Genomic DNA, 19597 nt, shown 5'->3' with positions numbered 1-19597 from the left:
CATTGTAATTACAAAATGCATACTCGCTTCGTTTTTTGTCAACCGTAGATTGGCAGCAGTCGAGAGTAAAAATGATTTCTCGAATAAATATCGTGCATATAAAATAATGCAGAGGAAAATACGTTTAAATTTGTAACTCAGAGAAATAACGTTTTCAGACAGACATTTATAACATTTTTCGTTTATTAAATACATTACATCAGGAGTTTAATTGCAGTTTTTCGAATTATTTTTACGGATATTTTTATGGTAACTCGAGAAAAATGCATGGCGTATCATGAAACATGAATTTTTTGCTGCCTGAACAAGCTATTTTGTTTTATGTCGTATTTCAACGGCAAATCTATTCTCGTAAATGTTATTATTCGCATTTCATTCTTGCTCACTGGTATTATCGCCCATTCCTGTTGGTTTAAAAAAAATCATTAATTCTAAAACATCTGATGAGACCGATATATCATCCACGTAACTCAGAGAAATAACGTTTTCAGACAGACATTTATAACATTTTTCGTTTATTAAATACATTACATCAGGAGTTTAATTGCAGTTTTTCGAATTATTTTTACGGATATTTTTATGGTAACTCGAGAAAAATGCATGGCGTATCATGAAACATGAATTTTTTGCTGCCTGAACAAGCTATTTTGTTTTATGTCGTATTTCAACGGCAAATCTATTCTCGTATATGTTATTATTCGCATTTCATTCTTACTCACTGATATTATCGCCTATTCCTGTTGGTTTAAAAAAAAATCATTAATTCTAAAACATCTGATGAGACCGATATATCATCCACTCTTAAAAAAGGCATGTTAAATCGATACTCGCAAGTATTGTTGCTTCTTTTCGATGCTGATTAGTTATCTCGACACTGTGCTGTGCATTATTTTATATCAATAAAAGCCTGTCATAACTGTCATGAGCGACGCATTTGACAGTTTAACTATTAAGTGTGTATGTGTAATTTTTATTTAATTTATTTTGAAAAACAGGGAACTTGAGTTAATATGTGTAAATAATTATACACACATACACACAAAATAAATGCGCATAGCGCGCGCTTATAGTGCTTTTAAATATTGCATGTTCAAATATTTTAATTTTGTGCTGAATTTATTGAAAACATCGGAATTAAATATCGAAAATTCTACGTATTTATTTATTATCTTCAAAGAATTAAAGGAATCTTATTGACGGAAAATCTAATTAATTTAACAAAGAACATGTTTGGATTTATGTAAATCGTATCATCGTCATCAGAGGATTGAGTGAAGAAATAGATTCTGATGCGAATGAAGATACAAAGCAAATAATACACGTATCATTACATGCAGCGTGAATATTTTATTCACTTTGCGCTTTGGAGTGTTGAACGCGATGCGGGTACGTGTTGATTGATCATTCTATGATGCTCCCGTCAACGAAATATTCGGTTACGATGCGTTGCTGATACGATACCGTCGTCAAAAGCAACGGATCCACGCGTCGATCTAAATTACAAAATCGACTTTACGGACAATCGATAGGTTTGTCGCCGCACTCGGACTATTGACGAGTGATCGCGCGCGCTCATCCTAATATCAGATTTAACGTCGACATGGGGGAAGACAAACAGCGCTCGTATTGGATGATGAAACGTGGAACGCGACAAACATATGCCCCCGAAATACCGCTGTAATAACGGGATGTAAATTTACTAGGATAGACGAACGTGGATAGAACATGGCGTACCACATTGCATCATGAAAATTCGATGCAGTTTGTGTCAAAATGCGTTTTTAAACGAGCACATTCACATATATTGCGAAATATTTCATTCTCCAATTCCATAAATCGTGGAAATTATGAATAAAAATTGAGTGAGAAAGTTGACGGAAATGGCGTTTCTGTTACATTATATTTTTATGTCCTGGAGAGTAAGAGTTTATAATATTTTTGACATCTTTTTTACATTTCATCATTTTGTGTATCGTATAGTATAGAGAGGATTGTAATTCGCTGAAATATTTATATATGCTTTATTTATATATGTCAATTTGGTCTGAAAATAATAACTCTGTTTTGAATTTAAAATATTCTTTGCAATTTGCATTATGCAGATTTAATGAAATATTAATTAGGTGCGTTATTTTAAAATTCAGCTGCATTTTAATGCATACATATTAGCTTTAATATATTAAAATTAAATTAATGTTAGCTTTAATATGTTAAAATTAAATATTTTTAAGTAAAATTTTCGTAAACAGTGTAGTTTGTAAAGCACTTATCAAGATATCTACATACTTTACGATTCATATGGCTACTTGCTGTTACGTGCATAATTAGAACAATCCTTAATTTGTGCAGCTATGCCATGAAAGCGTTAAGAAAAAGAAAAGTCGAACGTATATATTAATCCAATAAGATCATCGTCCAGCTCATCTCATGTGAGCCGATATCCATCGGATTCGCGCAAACTGACGTGTCAACAATCATTTGTTAAGCGACAAAGTAGTTTATAATTTCGTGAAGCCGGCGAGCTTGCGCTAATGAAACGATAAACATATCATCGTGACAGAAAAAAGCGTAAACGCTATTTCCGAGCGGGACAGGACGAGAAATGATAGCGCGGATTCCGCAGCTACCTTTCGGAACTATACTGTTAACGATTATTCCCTCTTATGAATATGGTGTCGCTTTGTTTTTACGAGCTGTACACATAGCCGGTTCGCCGACGAGCTTTATTTGCGTTTAACGCGCGATCTCGACATCCGACCTGTCATTTATTCCGCCTTTCTTGCGATAGATTGTGCAATGACATAGTCGCAACGCGCGTTAAAACACAGAAAAAATACGAATCACATTCACTTATATATCCTCCGTATCATCGAGATTCTCTATGCAAAAATTACCTTGCGTCTTTCTTTATTTATCGAAAAGTTTAAATAGATTAATGTTAATATCTTTAAATATTAAATAAAAAAATATCGTCTTTATTGAAATCAATATTTAACAAGTCTTAGAGATGAAAGCTTAGAAAAATATAAATCCCGTATTAATAATAACACAAGTATATATGAGCAATGTAAATTTTTCAAATATTTAACTGTGCTTTGATATATACATATATGTATTATATTTTATGTATTATATGTATTATATTTTATAATACGGAGATGTTTCTCTTCTTAGAGAAAACGACAATATTTTTTTCAGACTCTAGAGGGCAAATCTTTTTCGGATCGGAAATATGTACTTTCGAAGGATTATAATCACAATTGTAATGCACATTATTTATTATATAAAATAATTCTTATTATTAAATTCTCTTTTTAATCGCGTATAGTGGTCAGTATCTTTATTTTTTGAGCAATGCTAGACATTAATTATTTATAATTTGCTAAACATTAATTATTTATAATTTGATTTTTGTGTAATTAAGTGTAATATATTTTGCAAAATGAACGTGTATTAGTAGATTAACGACTCTGCGATAGCAAGTCATATAAAAGCACGTTTTTTAACGGTAGGTTAACAAGTTTGAACAGAATTAAGGGGAAAAGGGGAGAGGGGAGAGGTAATTTTGTGAAGAAAAATTAATCTGTCAACTGACATACGTGTGCCATTCGTGAAAAATAAAAAAAAAAAAAATCCTCCCCGGCGGGGAATCGAACCCCGGTCTCCCGCGTGACAGGCGGGGGTACTGACCACTATACTACCGAGGACTTGTTGAAAGATGTTGTTCGTTTTCATCGTCCTCTCTCAGAAGAGAGACGTCTCCGTATAAAACATATATCAGGGCACAGTACAGTTAAATATTTGAGAAATTTACATTGCTTATATATATTTGTTAATATTAATACGAGATTTATTTTTCTAAGTTCATTTCTAAGACTTGTCAAATATTGATTTCAATAAAGATGAATTTTTTTTTTTATTTGACATTTAAAGATATTAAAACATTATGTTATGATATAATCTGTTTATATTTTAATAATAATACACAAAAATTAAGTGCAATAATTATTAATGTTGAAAATTGAAAACATCAAAGTGTAAATAACGATGCCGCGTGAAGACTACTAATAAGAAAGAACATGTCAACAAGTCCTCGGTAGTATAGTGGTCAGTATCCCCGCCTGTCACGCGGGAGACCGGGGTTCGATTCCCCGCTGGGGAGAATTTTTTTTTTTTTTTTTTTTTTTTTTCCGACGATTTTCACCAACGGTGTACGTACACATTCGCATTGTGTTCATATAATGTTCATATCAAATTCATACGGAAAGAAATACTTTTAAACTGAATATGATCCCGGTATAATTAATGCATTTTACATTCTACCTTACACCGACAAATACATCGAGATCACGTTTCGTGTTACCTCCCATAACGAATATTTTAATGTCGTGCCGTGAAATTAGAAAAGACGAGGAAGATATATATCGTACAGGGTAATATTTATTCTTCCGGTTGATTTATACGCGTTATTTTAAAAATTCGCCAATCCCAATTCGATGCGTCCGCTTTGAGATTCGCGGCCTGCTCCCCGGATTACCGTATACAACTCAAAAACCGAATTTATTGACTAGCGGGACCGATAAATTGTTTCGAGGACCGTGGCGGACGTTATTGAGCTATTAAATCGTGATTACCCGCGTGTTATTGGGTGCGGTGACACGGAGACGGAACATTCTTCTCTGCTTCCATCTCGCTTGTTTCCTGCAACTGCCTTCTTCCCTCACGACTGCATCAATCTCTCCCTGTCCTAAGCATTGCAAGTCCGAACGTGCGTCTCTTTTTGCTTATGTGTTTTCTTTGAATTTTTTTTTTCTCATTGTCGATGGTACCAACGACGGCGTACGAACCTGTTTCTTTTTTCACGAACCGCACCTGCGTCGTCCACGGGGAGTCTCGATAGGAAATAAAGGCGACCAACGCGAAAGAAAGAAAGTCTGAAAGTCTTGGAATCTTTTTACACGCTTATCCTGCCGAGATTTACACAATGTATAAGATAATCTGCCTTAAATAAACTATACGTAGTCTGCCAGTTGTTGTTCATCTCGTTCGATTATCATAAACGCGTACACACAGTATCTTTTTTCTTATGTAATAATGGTGTACATGTATAATGTGAACATTTGCTTACAAGTGCTTAAATTTCACATACATAGTAAGCTACATTAACATAAGAATAACTAAAACGATTTTAACAGATTTGAAAAAGAGGTTCTGAAGCGATATATATATATATAATGCAAATTAAATAAGATAGATTAAAATGTTCATTTGATACGTGAAGATCATCGTTGCTTTTTTATTGTTAAATCTATGTTGTAAGAAAAATAATGTTATTATAATAAATTTTTATTTGTTAGATTTATTTATAGCTCTTTAAACGTCGCTTTTTAATATAGTGTTACATTTTGAAATAGCAAAATATATGTATTGACGAGGGAAGAATTATGGGATGTCAAACACTCGTAGAAACTTGATTTATCGTTATAGATATATTGCTATATTATTACTTCTCTTTATCGTCTCTAAAGGATACGTCGCAATTATATGGGAATGAAGGTGCTAAATCATGTTTGATAGCTAAATAAATTTTTAAATGTATTTTGAATTCTTATTAAATATTTGTATCCATTTTCTATTTAAACGAGATTAAACGAGTCGTTTCCAATCGATAAAATAAAATTTTTTTATTTGTTTATTTCATCCTGTACAAACTATGTATAAAGATTGATCGGATTATAAAAATATTTTAAACGATATGTTTTATAAATATTTTTTTTTTCGCGGGTATGGTTTATATTATTTATAACTGCCGAAATCGCAAAAGACGAAGAGGGTCCCCTCTACGATGCTAGCGAGCGTTCAAGGAGGCCCCATGGCGCGATGGAAAATTCGTGCTCAGCGTGCGTGCCGACGATAGTTAACGGCCATAATTGCGGTCTACATATGCATGCTGGATGCACCGCTGCCAGGACTGACTGTTCCATATTCAACGGTTAAGTGTGATGTACGAGTTTTGAGTGTCGCGGCATATCAAATAGCTGTAATCGCACGTGGGGTATCCTCTCCCCCTTTTGTCTCCTTTCAGTACCTTCTACTCTTGCTTTCGCGATAAATTTCGCGCGATTAACTAAGCACGCACATTCCAATCACGTGTTACCAGTACAAATCGATCCCAACGTGATGGAGCATCTATCAGTCCCATGCCGATCGCAAGTTGAATGATTCGATTGTTTATCCAAAGTAGTATGAATAATTAAAAATAATAATTTTTGTTATTTATGATATTTTCAATCGATTTTTCTCAGATATAACCATTTTTTTATTTAACATTTGCAGGCAGCTTTTTTATGTCTTTATCTGTTATATGTTTTTTTTCTGTTTATTAGTTTTCTGGGAGAAAAAGAGAGAAAGCGAAATAAAGAAGAGGAGGGAGATATTTTTAATCACGTATTATTCAAAGTTTCTAAGAACGATGCGTTTCGTACAAAAGTGCAAGCCAACAAATGTCTCAAAACCGTATTTTCTTTGATAGTATCTTGAAAGCCGTACGAGAGATCAGAATTTTTGTCCAAGAGAATTTTATTTTATTCCTTTTTTGTTTATTTTTTTTTATTATCTTATATTTGGAAATAAATATCTCTCGCTTAGTGTAAGTTTTATATATGTAATCAATTTTTTAAATGCGCTGATAAATGCGATTTACAAATTTCATAATATTGTTGCATGCTGTTGGAAGTTTTAAACTAAAGTTTTTGGTCCAAATTCACACGAGGATTATATAAAGAATATAAAATAATAATCTCACAAAATTCTTACTAAATAATATAAATCGACTTTTATTTTATTGAAAATATTTAGCTTGGAATATTTAGTATGCGGTAAATCCTAGACTCTATAAATCGCTGGAACATTAACGGAGCGAATCTTTCTCGTGCACCATGAATCTTCGCAATCACTGTTATCACATTGCGAACTTCGGCCTACGTGTCGACTGTGAATAATAACGAGTGCTGTCGCGGATCATCTACACGCATCTAACGAGTACCATGATAGATACATATTGTCGGTGATAGGCGCCGAAAGAGGCGGGAGAAGTCACGATGTGAGGGAGGATATAATTACATATACGAATTCTCTATTGGGGGAACGTCTCGAGACGACGAGACATCGTCTCGAACTGGGGAGGGTTGCGGTTGTATGTTTGTCCGTAATAAGCCGTAATCGACGGTAAATTTAAGGTCACCTGACAAGCGCCGTTTTTAGAGATATGCCGCCTTTGCACGCGATGAGTGCTCGTGGAAATCAGTCGACGCGCTTAAAAGCCACAAGGTTTTAGGACACCTGTGTAGTGAACCCGTCTCAATTCTGTTCGCTTCCAGCAACGATGTCGTCCAATAAATTTTGCGGATCCAGTTTTGCTCAAACGAGAGCAAAGCAGAATATGATGAAGTGTCAGATTGAGTTTTATATATATATATATATTCATATATTTCAAACTACTCACGTTTTTGCATGTAAGGAAGAGCGATCAATCGCCAAGTATATAAAAAGTCCGTGCCTCCTCTCTAAGTTATTATTAGTATTTAATGGTCAATGGCTGCCACCTCATCCCTCATTAAATATATAAAATTTAAATTAAAATTTTGTTTTTTTTTTAAATTTACGCTTGTAATATATTTTAATGCATATTGAAAGAATCTACCGAAAATTGTTTGGTCTAATGTATTCTAGCCCATTTATTTTAAGACTACGGATCTATCTAGCAATCCCCACAATCTATATTATCTACATCTACAATATATACGAATCCGTAATCTCAAAATAAAATAAAATTTAAAAACACGTAAGAAATGAGCGCTAAACACTGTGTAAAGTAAATTAATTTATTATATCCGTGAAATATAACGGAATACAGAATAAATTCATGTGAAATATTCTGTTTTTTGAACTTTAAATTGATTATTAATTAAACGATTAATAGCAAATTAAAAACGATTGTTATCCGTAAGGATTGCAAGAAAATAGTTTATAATTTTTATCCCTGTTACTTTGACTTCTATTTGAAATAATAAATGATCGCACGGAATATACGCTTCGATAAAGACCTACCATTGCATAGTTACGTGTCGTTTATCGAAAGTTAATCATTAATTGTCATGATCAGAGATAAATTTGTCGGTACTTGTCGTAATTGCTCCTTGAAAAGGAATTTAATATATGGAACGTCTCGCATCACTATCAAGCTCGAGTGACGTCGCGCGAATGATAACACACTGAGCGCCTATGATAACAATAACACACTATATGCCGTGTAAAGGCCAAATACCAATTTGTTGTAGTTAATTTGCTACTGGCTTAAAATATTTTATATATATACATTATTTTATAATATAAATTAACGCTTAATATTCTGTATTTTGTATTTCAAATTAATGTTAATAAATAGGCTATCGTTGCAAATAAAATGTAACATTTATTCGAAAAACATACTTTATTTTATTTTTGATAAGAAACTATTTATGTAAATTTAGTATTATCCTTACTAAATTTTTGATTTCTGAAATTTTATTTATTAACATATTGATTATCAAACGAATATTTTCATCATTATTACATTTATTTTCATGCCAATAACAAAATTTAAATAATGTAAAATAATATGTATTAAATCTAGTTAGTAAAACGAAGAACTTGTAATATATGGTCCGTCAGAGATAATTTTCTTATCGTTTATCAAACGAGTAAGAATATTTGACTATGTGCGCGAGTTTTTCCTTGTTATTAAGAAGTAGAGTAGCGAATCATGTTAAATAAATACGTAATGTCTGTGACAGTTTATTTTACACGCACGAAAAACGTGTGATATATAGTGTGTGTCAATTGTAAAAAAAAGATTTTCTATATATACTTCTATACAACGTAGCGTATGTCAGTTTTTGAACGGATATAACTTTTTCAAAATTTATATATGTAAAACGGATATAGTAACAGAATATACATATTATAAAAAGAATAATGCGTTATTTCTAGCATGAGCACGTATTTCGAAAATATATACGAAACAAATTATAATAAATATTTTTTTAAACTATAGATGAAATTTGCTTTCAATGAATCTATTTCTACAATATAAAAGATATTTGTAGATTTAATAAATATAAGAAAATTACAAGTTATATATGATTAATATTTATCATCTATTTTTTCTAATTACATTTCTCATAAGAATGTATTTGATGTAACTAACGAGCGAGGCATGTTATATATATATAATTGTGAGAAATAATATCATTAGTAAAGAATCCAACCATGCATAAGGATAATTATGTTTTTCTTGTATTTTGCCTATTTTTTTACAATGACAACAAACGAATGTTATTATTGCTGTTTTATTTTAAGAAAATGATTACATTTTCTTGCACAATTACGTAGTTTACGATCGATTATTGGATGCAGCGAAAATTTAATATTTTTCATCGCGACTGTAGAAATAACGCGAAGAATATCGAGTTGTAAATTTCTGGCGTATCTAATTGATATTAATAATTCCCTTAATTATTTAAATCCGTCTCTATTACATCTTGCTAAAAAAGGTCACACGGTGGAGTAATTCGCACGGTTGTACGTGCTATAATTCATCCGGCGAAAGAAAAATTTGTTTCGCATTGTGGAAACTTACAGTCTGTGAATAATTCTTGTGCAAAATCGAGAAAATCGTGCGCTTCCAGCAGTTTTCCCTATTAAATAATTTAATATATAATGAAATAACAATATTTTCATCAATTTTACTTAATCACTCTGCTCTGGATGTTTTAATCTTTGATGATATTAGTTACTGTAACTTAATTTTAGTTGAAAAGACAAAGAGAGAAGGATGTATTCGAACAGTGAGCTGAGGTGAAATAGGTTTTAATAACGATATTCTCGCTTGTTGAAAAGTCGGTTTCTCTTGCGATAGTCGCACAAGGATGCGGCTATTTTTTTGAATTGTCAGAAATTCGTGCCGCGATTCCAGAAGCGAATTTCACGGCTGAGAAACATGATGAACGAAGAGAGCGAAGTGGAAGGTTGCCACCCAAGTAGCGGCATTTGTCGGTGATTGTTCGGGGTCCGTGTAGGTCCGCGCACACCCTTCGATTCCCTTCGCCTTCTCGGCGATTCCGATCGACCCGTCGCACAGGCTATATACGAAACGCCATAGCGGAGGGCAGGTACCGTCGTTAATTATCTCATGCCTCACTCGCACTCCTCACTTTTTAACTGCTCTGCGATATACGCCACTATATCTCGCTGAAAATAATATTTGATTTATATTTTCCAAGTATTTTACTTGATAAAGATTGACATCGTTTTGATCATTTTTATTCTTACAAGATTAATACGATAACGAAAAACGAGAATAGGATTAGAACATAAGTCCGATTAAAGCTACAAATATATATTTTAGAATAACGATAGGACATATTTCTTTTAATCAATTTTTAAATGTATTTCACGTAAGGATAACAGTTTGAACATGTTTTTTTCCTTTTTTCATTTCAGGTCAGTTGAGCTCGATTTCATCCCCTGCGGAATCAAGTCGTACATATGTGTGTAAGTTAAATCGAGATATGCGACGAGCTTCAATTTAGCCTCGGCCATTCGGGATTGAGGCAAAAAACGACAGTTTTACGATGTAACCGGGACATACTGCGAGTCGATGGCAAACATGGCCAGTTTGTCCGATCGCTTTCTACCTGACGATTTTATGGCGATTTACTCACGCAAATGAAAAAACTTCGTTTCAGCTTCGCGATGATGGTGGCACGTGCTTTATTCATTGCAATCGGGATACTTATAGCGTTATCCGAATATGCGCTAATTGTCAATGATTGTGCGCTGAACAAAAAGGTTGAAAAAAACGCTTCTATATCGGAAATATTATTATTCAGTTTCGTTATAAAAAATGGCAATCTCCAATTTAAAATAAACTCTAACTCTGTTATATTAATCCTAGAATACTTTTAACGTTGTTGTTTAAGCGCAAAGTGAATAGAATTTTTTTTATTTACTTTAGCAAGCCTGTGAAAATTTAAATCTAATCTTATGCTTATATAACTGTTGCTTATAAAAAAGTGGAACTTTGACGATGACATACAATTCCGAAATAATTTTATGTTTCGCGCGTATTAAATAAAAAAATTTAATTCAAATAAAAATTAAAACTTTTTCTGTCAATATAAAATATCTTATTTGCTAATAATATTTTGATTGAATGTTGCGTAATTCTCAGAGTTATTAGTTTATATAGTTTTTCATACCAGCTATATCTTATTGTTAGATATTTTAGATATTTTATTATAGTAAAATATCCTAATTTTTACATTTTGTGTAATTATATATATAAATTCTTTTCATAGACATTTCCTTTATAATATATTTATATATCTTTTTCGTACACGTTTATCTTATCTAATCTCTATAATCATGCGAAATATTGCAACAAAGTTCCAGAGATAATTGGTCGATTGGTTCGTGTCCACAGTCATATTTCTTCACTTTTTTTCTCGCCGTAATTCTTGAAGTTCATATACATTACTCTCTTTCTTTTCCTTCCTGAAGCTCTGCCAGACGGTAGCAGATTGCTGCTCACAGGTATGGCGATAGAAGAAAGTTTGCTGACGCCATGGTAGAGTCATACTGGACACCTGCAGCGGCTTAATAGTTTATGATAGCTTGTAGACTTATTCCACGATATTTTTCGCCAAAGAAGGAGAGAGAAAATTATTAGGATTGTTCGAGCGAGACAGCAAAAATGCCATTAAAGGTTATCGCTAGGAAGCTAGCCAGCTAATTCTCGCCAGCATAGAGTTCATAAATTTGGTATTGCGACAGGTTTAACATTATTCGAAAAAAAAATTAAGAATGCACATGTAGGGCTATATCTCTATTCAGAATAAAACATTATAAAGTTAAAATATTTTTTTTAATACTTCAAAATAGTGTATAGACTTTGCAACACACGAGCTTTTAATGACTTCTAGTTCAGAAAATATAGCGATGTGAATTTTGCTTTAAAAAAATATCAAAGCTCAGGTAAAAATCTCAAAAAAGACCTACGCGACTCTAATACAGTGTAGAGAGTGTTTAGAGTTTGTTACTCTATTTATAATCTTCCAGAATGTCTCACAAAAGATGTAAAATTGTATTTGGAAATTTTTAGTTGAATTTTTATTTTAAAATTATGTAACTTTTACTCGCGTATATTGTATATAAAAGTAATATTGTTTAATATAAACTTAATTGCATTAAACGGCTTATAAAAAATAGGTTAATAGCAAAACAGGAATAAACTATGATTTGGCATATATTGTTCGATTTCGACGTATCATTCGTATAATTCGAAGAAAAACAATTTGTCGTGTTTTTTCACGAATTTAACATATATATATTTATTTGCATAAAATCTTTTCTCCATATTTGTCATCAAATATTTATAATTAGTTTATCTGGCAGCGTGCGATAACACTCGTTACGTAGCGTAGCTTCTTCGTATCGGTTGTTAATCATGTCAAAATATGAATATTTTATTTTGTATTATATTCAATGTAATATTTACAGCTTATTTTATTTTAAAGATAAAAACGCAACATATTAACCAGGATACAACAATATAATCGATATTTCACAAACGTTCCTTACATTATCTCTTTCTTAATAAGTAAGAATGAATTGAAAGCATCAAGTTTAATCGCTCAGAAAGATTCTAAAAATTGATTATTGCGTAATATTTTATATGAGCTGTATTTTTTTATTTTACTTTAATATATGTCTGATCCATTTTTTAATATAAGCTGAATTGTGTCTATCTATTCTAAAAAAAAAAAAAAAAAATTAGAAAATGATTTTGTCTTAATAAGATAAAATAAAAACATTAAAAATTTATGTCGTTAAAATTTTTAAAGCACAAAAGACAAGTTGTTCAACAACATGTAAAATCAACAGTAGCATAAGTTGGCCCATTAGCTCAGTTGGTTAGAGCGTAGTGCTAATAACGCGAAGGTCGCGGGTTCGATCCCCTCATGGGCCAAATTTTTTTTGCATAAGCCATATAAATTATATAATAATTCCTCTAATCGTGCTGTCTCATATTAATGTGTCAAAATTAAAAAATAAATTTAAATGCTATGTTTTTTGAATTTTCTAGTTAATATGCATTTAAATGTTTGCCCATTGAATGAAAGAAATGCAAGTGCATTTGTGGAATTTTTCATTTTTCTTTTGTATTTTTCTTTCTTATTGTTTCGCAGTTATATGTGCGACTTACCGCATCAAAAAGTTTGACCAACGTAATCATGGTGCCCTAAACTGCGAAAGAAGTACGTGTTTGTGACTGCGCAAGAAGTAGTAAGAAGCATATAAGTATACATTATTTGTAGTAGTATATAATTGCAGAATCGGTTTGTATAAGACAGTCTTGCAATAATCTGATATAGTCTAGTGGCTAAGATATCTGGCTTTCACCCAGAAGGCTCGAGTTCAACGGAATAAAGGAAGAGAAGAAAGAATTTGAGTTTTGGCTGAGTACGAAGCAAGTTTTGGAACGACGCAAAGCTCTAATTGAGTAACTTTTTCCAGTTCAACGCGGCTTGTTTGTGTCGAGGCGTTAATGGGGCCGTTTTGGGACAGTGTTGGAGAATAGTAGACGTGGCTTCTGGAATAGGAAAAAGTTTTTTCATCGAGAAAAGCAATAGCTATGCCTTATTTACCCCGTGAAGTTTTTCGTTTCTTTCGCGAACGTGATGGTACTTATTGATCGCATAGTCTTTTACTTGCGCACATATACTGAATAAAATACTAACGTTAAGTGTAAAAAAAACATTTTAAGAAATATACAAATATATAAAATCTTTTTATACTCTTTTAAAGAAATTTCATGTCGTGTATAAAACTTGAAAAAAAAATTTCCGGTACCGGGAATCGAACCCGAGCCTCCTGGGTGAAAGCCAGGTATCCTAGCCACTAGACCATACCGGATTGTTGAAAGAATACTTTACAAATCGGTTCTACAATCTTACATTATTACAAATAATTTATAATTAAATTTTGATAATTAAATTTATTTTGACATACAATTCATAATATTATGCTAAAATAACGGATTAGTACAAAGCGGATTAATATTCTTAAATATTTAGCAAAACATATTTCAAAAAAGCTATTCTGTGAGTAAAAAAGTATAATGTATATCTTATATAAGATGAGAAATGTTTCTATTATTTGATATATTTATTAAAATAATATTTAGAAGAATAAAATTATACAGTGTATAGAGGATATAGACCACCGGTGTATTGTGGTCCTGTGGCGCAACGGATAACGCGTCTGACTACGGATCAGAAGATTCCAGGTTCGAATCCTGGCAGGATCGGTGTATCTTTTTGCAAAATTTACCGTTGAACATGAAAACAATATGATTACAAGAGAATTTTTATGTGGTTTTATGAAATATGAATTTTGTTCGAATGTTGCAATTGTTTTTATGTAAATCTTTTGGTTTCCATTTTGTTGAATAACGTAATACATGTGAAAATATTCCACGAATGAAAATGTTAACAAATATATGAATTGCATTAAAATTATAATTTCTCTTTATTTTCATAAAATGTAACATTAAAATTTTATGACGCAAATGTAGAAAAAATAAAACCGCTACCTAAAGAGAAAATTTGCGATGAACACGTAAAAAATTTAATAATATATATATATGTATACTTTGATTATTTTATTAATATCAATTATCTGCTAAATTTTGTGCATTTGAGGGAATTGATTAAAATCGAAAGAAAACAAGTATATTACTCGCTATATATTTATTAAAGTATATACTTTAACAAGAGATAAGAGATATTGTTCAATTTTTTGTTTATATTTTTTGAAGATTACGAAAAACTGTAATAATATTTAGCTTTATAGAGATAAGTACTTTCAATTTTAATTTATGTATTTATTGCTTTAAAATTTTTACTCGTGCAATTCGCGCTTATATTGCATCATTTAATAAAGCGACGCCAGAAAATAGATTGAATCTTCTTGCTTCCACAGTAATTGGAAGCCCCTGCATTTGACGCCGATCCGAAGTAGATATACGTATATACATATATCCTCATAATATGTGCAGCTGATCTAGACTGGGCGTTCCTCTTGTCCAGGTTTATTCGCCATAATTCATTCTCGATACACGCTTTACAAAATAAATGATATCCAAAGAAAGAGCTCGTCGAATAGCCAGCACTGGTTTCGGACAGTTTTATGCAATGCACAATAAAGCAATTATCTAACGAGATAATATGTTCTATTGATTTTTTTTTTTCTGTTAGACTGCACTCTTTGATAGATTCAATAATCACAAAAAAATTGACACATACGATTTATTACGTACTAAGCGATTAATTGGTCTATCTTTTATGATATTTAAATCCTAATTGCATTTTAGAAATTAAAGTACTTTGTACGTTCAGGAGGTCGAAAGCGGATTCGAATTCTGGAGTAAAAAACGAATTAAAGAACGGATTAATAAATATTTTTTGAATTTGCAAAGGCAAACCGGTTAAAATTATTTATGAGATTTGTATTGATGAAAAAAAGAGCAAATATTTTTATATCTGATGTGGAAGAGATATAGAATAAAAAAGTGATTTCTCTTTCTCTCTCATTATCCCCTTCTCTTTCTCTCTCTCTTTCTTTCTTTACGTTTCTATGAGTTTATATGAAACTGATTGAAATTAACCGATTTTATAACAAATATTAAGAATTGGTTTGCTCTGTATTGTCATATATCATTTTCTTGTCCAAATGATATTTTACCACTTTATATAGATACAAATGTTAGCGCATATCTAAATTACGTAATAGCAGAGCATTTATGTGTTGATTCAATATCAGACCGATAACAATTTTATTATTAAAAATAGATTTTGCACCTTGCATTTGCTGGTAAATGTCTTTTGCATCGTTTTGCATTATGGACTTCTTCGGATATTACGAGTAACATTTTGCTCATATGCTAGGAAAATTCAACGAACGAGGCAATAGAACTACTCATAAAACAATCATTTCGCCATCCGCTGGCACGAATCGCATGCTGAACGTCGGTAATATGTTTGATATTATTGCAGAGAGGGACGCGTTATGAATCTACGGAGAAATTGGTAGCCCGAGCGATGAACAATAGCCGATCATTTTTCGTAATTGTTTGGAACTCTCTGGAATTCTTCCAGAATTTTTGGCGAATTAATTTGTAGGCAACACGAAACATGCAAAATAAATTGCAAAAGAAAATGAAAAATTTGCCACATCGAACCATGTTTTTCCCGCATCAATCTACTACACTAAATCACGTAATATTGTATCAATGTAGTTTATATACTAAAATATTAATTTCCCGACAGAAAAAAAAAACGGGGGAAGTGATTAATTTTTTATTTTATTTGTAAAATACTTTAATCATAGCTTTCCAAATTTTATTTTTTGCTTCGAATATATCGTAAAATTACCGAGCAATATTTGTCAAAATAATTAAGTAAAAATATGATGTTATATGCATACATTCTTAATTGAACGTATGTTTAACGTGTTTCCAGTTATAAAATTGTTCGCTAAATTCTGCTACGTTGTTTAATTATAAAACTTCTGTAGCGTCCTACATGTTCGTTTTAACAGAAGTTTATGACTTCAATAGTTATGTATTCTAAACATTTTTCCGATTCCCTTTCACGATTCAGCTTCGCATTTTTATTTCCATTAAATTTCGTGTTTATATTCATCTATCGATTTTTTTACGGATATCTACATTGTAGAGTTATTATAAGGGAGAACACTTGAGCGAAAACTTACAAAGAGCACGATGTTTGACCATCGAAAAGAACCCTTCTGAAAGCCTTTTTTCCACCCGCCACATCATCCTTCAGTATCCCCCAAGAAAGTTAGTATACTCGTTTTCGCGACCTTCGTCATTTGCTCCCTTTCTTCTACCTACCTCTCTCCGCCGTGAAAACTTTTCTCCCAGTCGTTTTAGCAGGAGCAGCTTTTTTTCTTCACCTAAAACCCCGAACAAATGCATCCCACGCGAGTTGTTTTTTCTCTGCTCCGAAACGCATCAATCTCCCTGCGCGAGTCGGTCCATCCGTGTTCGATGGCGGCGAGGCGGCTTTCTCGAAGCTTTTAGTCGTCACAGGTATGCTATGCGAACGAAACGAACGTGTTCCCGAGAACGTACACATGTTTCACTAATGATAGATAAATGTATCGATAGTAAATAAATTCCCGCAAAATAGACTTAAATCAACTGAAGACAAGTAATGTGCTGCGCGAGTCGGTCCATCCGTGTTCGATGGCGGCGAGGCGGCTTTCTCGAAGCTTTTAGTCGTCACAGGTATGCTATGCGAACGAAACGAACGTGTTCCCGAGAACGTACACATGTTTCACTAATGATAGATAAATGTATCGATAGTAAATCAATTCCCGCAAAATAGACTTAAATCAACTGAAGACAAGTAATGAGCGGTATAAGAATAAATTCGTAACTATACTAATTATCCATTGCTTTTAGCACGTTCTGAAGTTGAAATTTTATGTTTATATTTATTCGAGAAGAATTTGAAATTTTTTATTAGCATAATATCATGTTACAGTAGACGCATCTCGTGCGCAAATAATAATAGAAGATATTTTACGGAGATTTCATCTTCGCATAAAACACCGTTATCCTTTCGAAACCTCCTTGCATCGTTCCTCAAAAGCTCGTCAACATTCATTTACGACAGCCCTGGCCTTCCTGATTCTCGACATGCGCTCTCATAAGAGCATCCACCGTTAAATAAGTCTTCCGCTTGTACATATATATGAGGCTAAGAAGAGAGGACGAGTAAAACTTATATTAGACCTTAGAATTACCTGAGGTCTTTCAGAAATTTCTCCCGAGATTGCGCTTATAAATTTTCCAGGAAATTTCGGTACTCTCTAAAGAGAAGCCTTCGTAAACATCGTATCCAGAAATTATGATGACGATATTACATCACTCCGCAATTTCCTGTTTATTTTGTAGAAACAACGCGCGTACATTGAAGTAACATTTTACCGTCGATTGAACTTGTATCTGTTATTAATTCGGTGTTGAGATTTTCGTCGTTTTCATCATTATCAATTCTTACGTTCTGCTTTCGTAAAAACTGCATTCTGGCTTTCATCCTTTTTCGAGTTCATTAAAATGCATCCATAAAATCCTTGTTCTTCGTGGATCTCAATAGGTATTCTCGTAAAAGCGTTCGTCGTTAAACAAATATCTCTTCTCTAATGTCAAAGTACAGTTACCCGTAGGGCAACGAGACTTTTGAGAGTCCTCGACATTAAAAGGCGTATCTCGTACGCGACGTGAGTCGTAGTAGAGAAACAGTAGGCGTACATCGCGCCAGAATATTTACCGTGCATCAAAGAGTTAGAATTCCGGTAATAGAATTGGCAGAAATTTGCCAGGCTCATTGTTTGCCCATCCGATCTCTTGATTTCTATTGGTCTACCGATTGCCTTCGCGTTGTGAGAATTTTAACTATATCGATCGGTCCTGAAATACGTACGCGAAACTTCCGGTTGGATATTCGAGCGAAGCTAGGGAGGAGGAGATTTCTTTCCTTCACTTTGGAGAAAATTAAATCACTTCTAGAAGTAATTTCTTTATATCTCTTAAGCAGGGATTTTAACAAGTTAAAAGAACGGAAACATGTCAAAAAATATAAAAAGATGTTTCCCTCTTCCTATGTGATATCCTTTGTATGCGCGGTAATTTTTGCAAAAGGGAGAGAATGGTATAAATCTCACCTTTTTTTACGGATGAAAATTATCCGAAATTAACGGCGGGAATTAGCAGCGAAAGCGGTACAAAAGCGTTTAATTACACCAAAGCACGGGGAACGTGTTAAATATCTCTCGCTTGGCATTAGTGCTTTTCTCTCGCGCGGAGTCGTTAGTTTTTAATCGGCGGAACAAGCACACACGATGCGTGTAGCACATCGATGCGAACGAGCGCGACCCGTATCCTCGCGCGAATGCTCGTATCCTCCCTCGCGGAAGATAAATAACGCGAAAATCGCATTTGGCAGCCGGCCAAAATACGAAACACCCTCGTCGCTCTCGACGAGGGGCGCGTATTAAATTCCCGCGACCGCCCGGATCATTTAAATCCCTTTTCAGCTAGTTAAAATACCGTGGTGTATATTCCGGAGCGCTGCAGGAAAATTATTTTGCGTGAGCGCGGAGAAAGGGCGGTGATTTTAATTTCATTTTCGTGGGCGAGGGCGTATGTGCGTCACGCACGTGGCGCGTCTAATTTTCTACACGGTAGAGCGGTGCACCGACTTAATTATTTCGACGTGAGACATCTGCATTTGCGCTGTGTGGGAAGAATGCAGACGTAGGATTGGATTTAAGTATTGTATAGTTTGCGTTGTCAGGCGCGAAGATTGTGCGTGGAAAAATAATCCTCACAAATATACTGATAAAGAAAATAATTAAAAAATTTAAGAAAATGAAATAAAAATAAGATATTATACATATATATATA

General features: G+C 33.1%; 1 protein-coding gene and 5 non-coding genes across 6 annotated transcripts in view; 4 read left to right on the top strand and 2 right to left on the bottom strand.

Annotated features, from left to right (window-relative positions):
- LOC115241730 (mannosyl-oligosaccharide 1,2-alpha-mannosidase IA) overlaps positions 1–19597 on the top strand; it is a 481287-nt gene that overhangs the window by 131068 nt on the left and 330622 nt on the right. The gene's annotated exons all lie outside the window — the stretch shown is intronic.
- On the bottom strand, positions 3636–3707 carry Trnad-guc. The gene has a single exon. It is a non-coding gene; the product is annotated as a tRNA-Asp (tRNA).
- On the top strand, positions 4091–4162 carry Trnad-guc. The gene has a single exon. It is a non-coding gene; the product is annotated as a tRNA-Asp (tRNA).
- Positions 12996–13069, top strand: Trnai-aau. The gene has a single exon. It is a non-coding gene; the product is annotated as a tRNA-Ile (tRNA).
- Trnae-uuc lies at positions 13945–14016 on the bottom strand. Its single transcript has one exon. It is a non-coding gene; the product is annotated as a tRNA-Glu (tRNA).
- On the top strand, positions 14338–14410 carry Trnar-acg. Its single transcript has one exon. It is a non-coding gene; the product is annotated as a tRNA-Arg (tRNA).

Source organism: Formica exsecta, unplaced genomic scaffold (assembly GCF_003651465.1).
Source record: "Formica exsecta isolate Colony F162 unplaced genomic scaffold, ASM365146v1 scaffold51, whole genome shotgun sequence".
NCBI classification, from domain to species: domain Eukaryota; kingdom Metazoa; phylum Arthropoda; class Insecta; order Hymenoptera; family Formicidae; genus Formica; species Formica exsecta.
The sequence above is the reverse complement of the archived record's forward strand: the minus strand, read 5'-3'. Positions and strand labels throughout refer to the sequence as shown.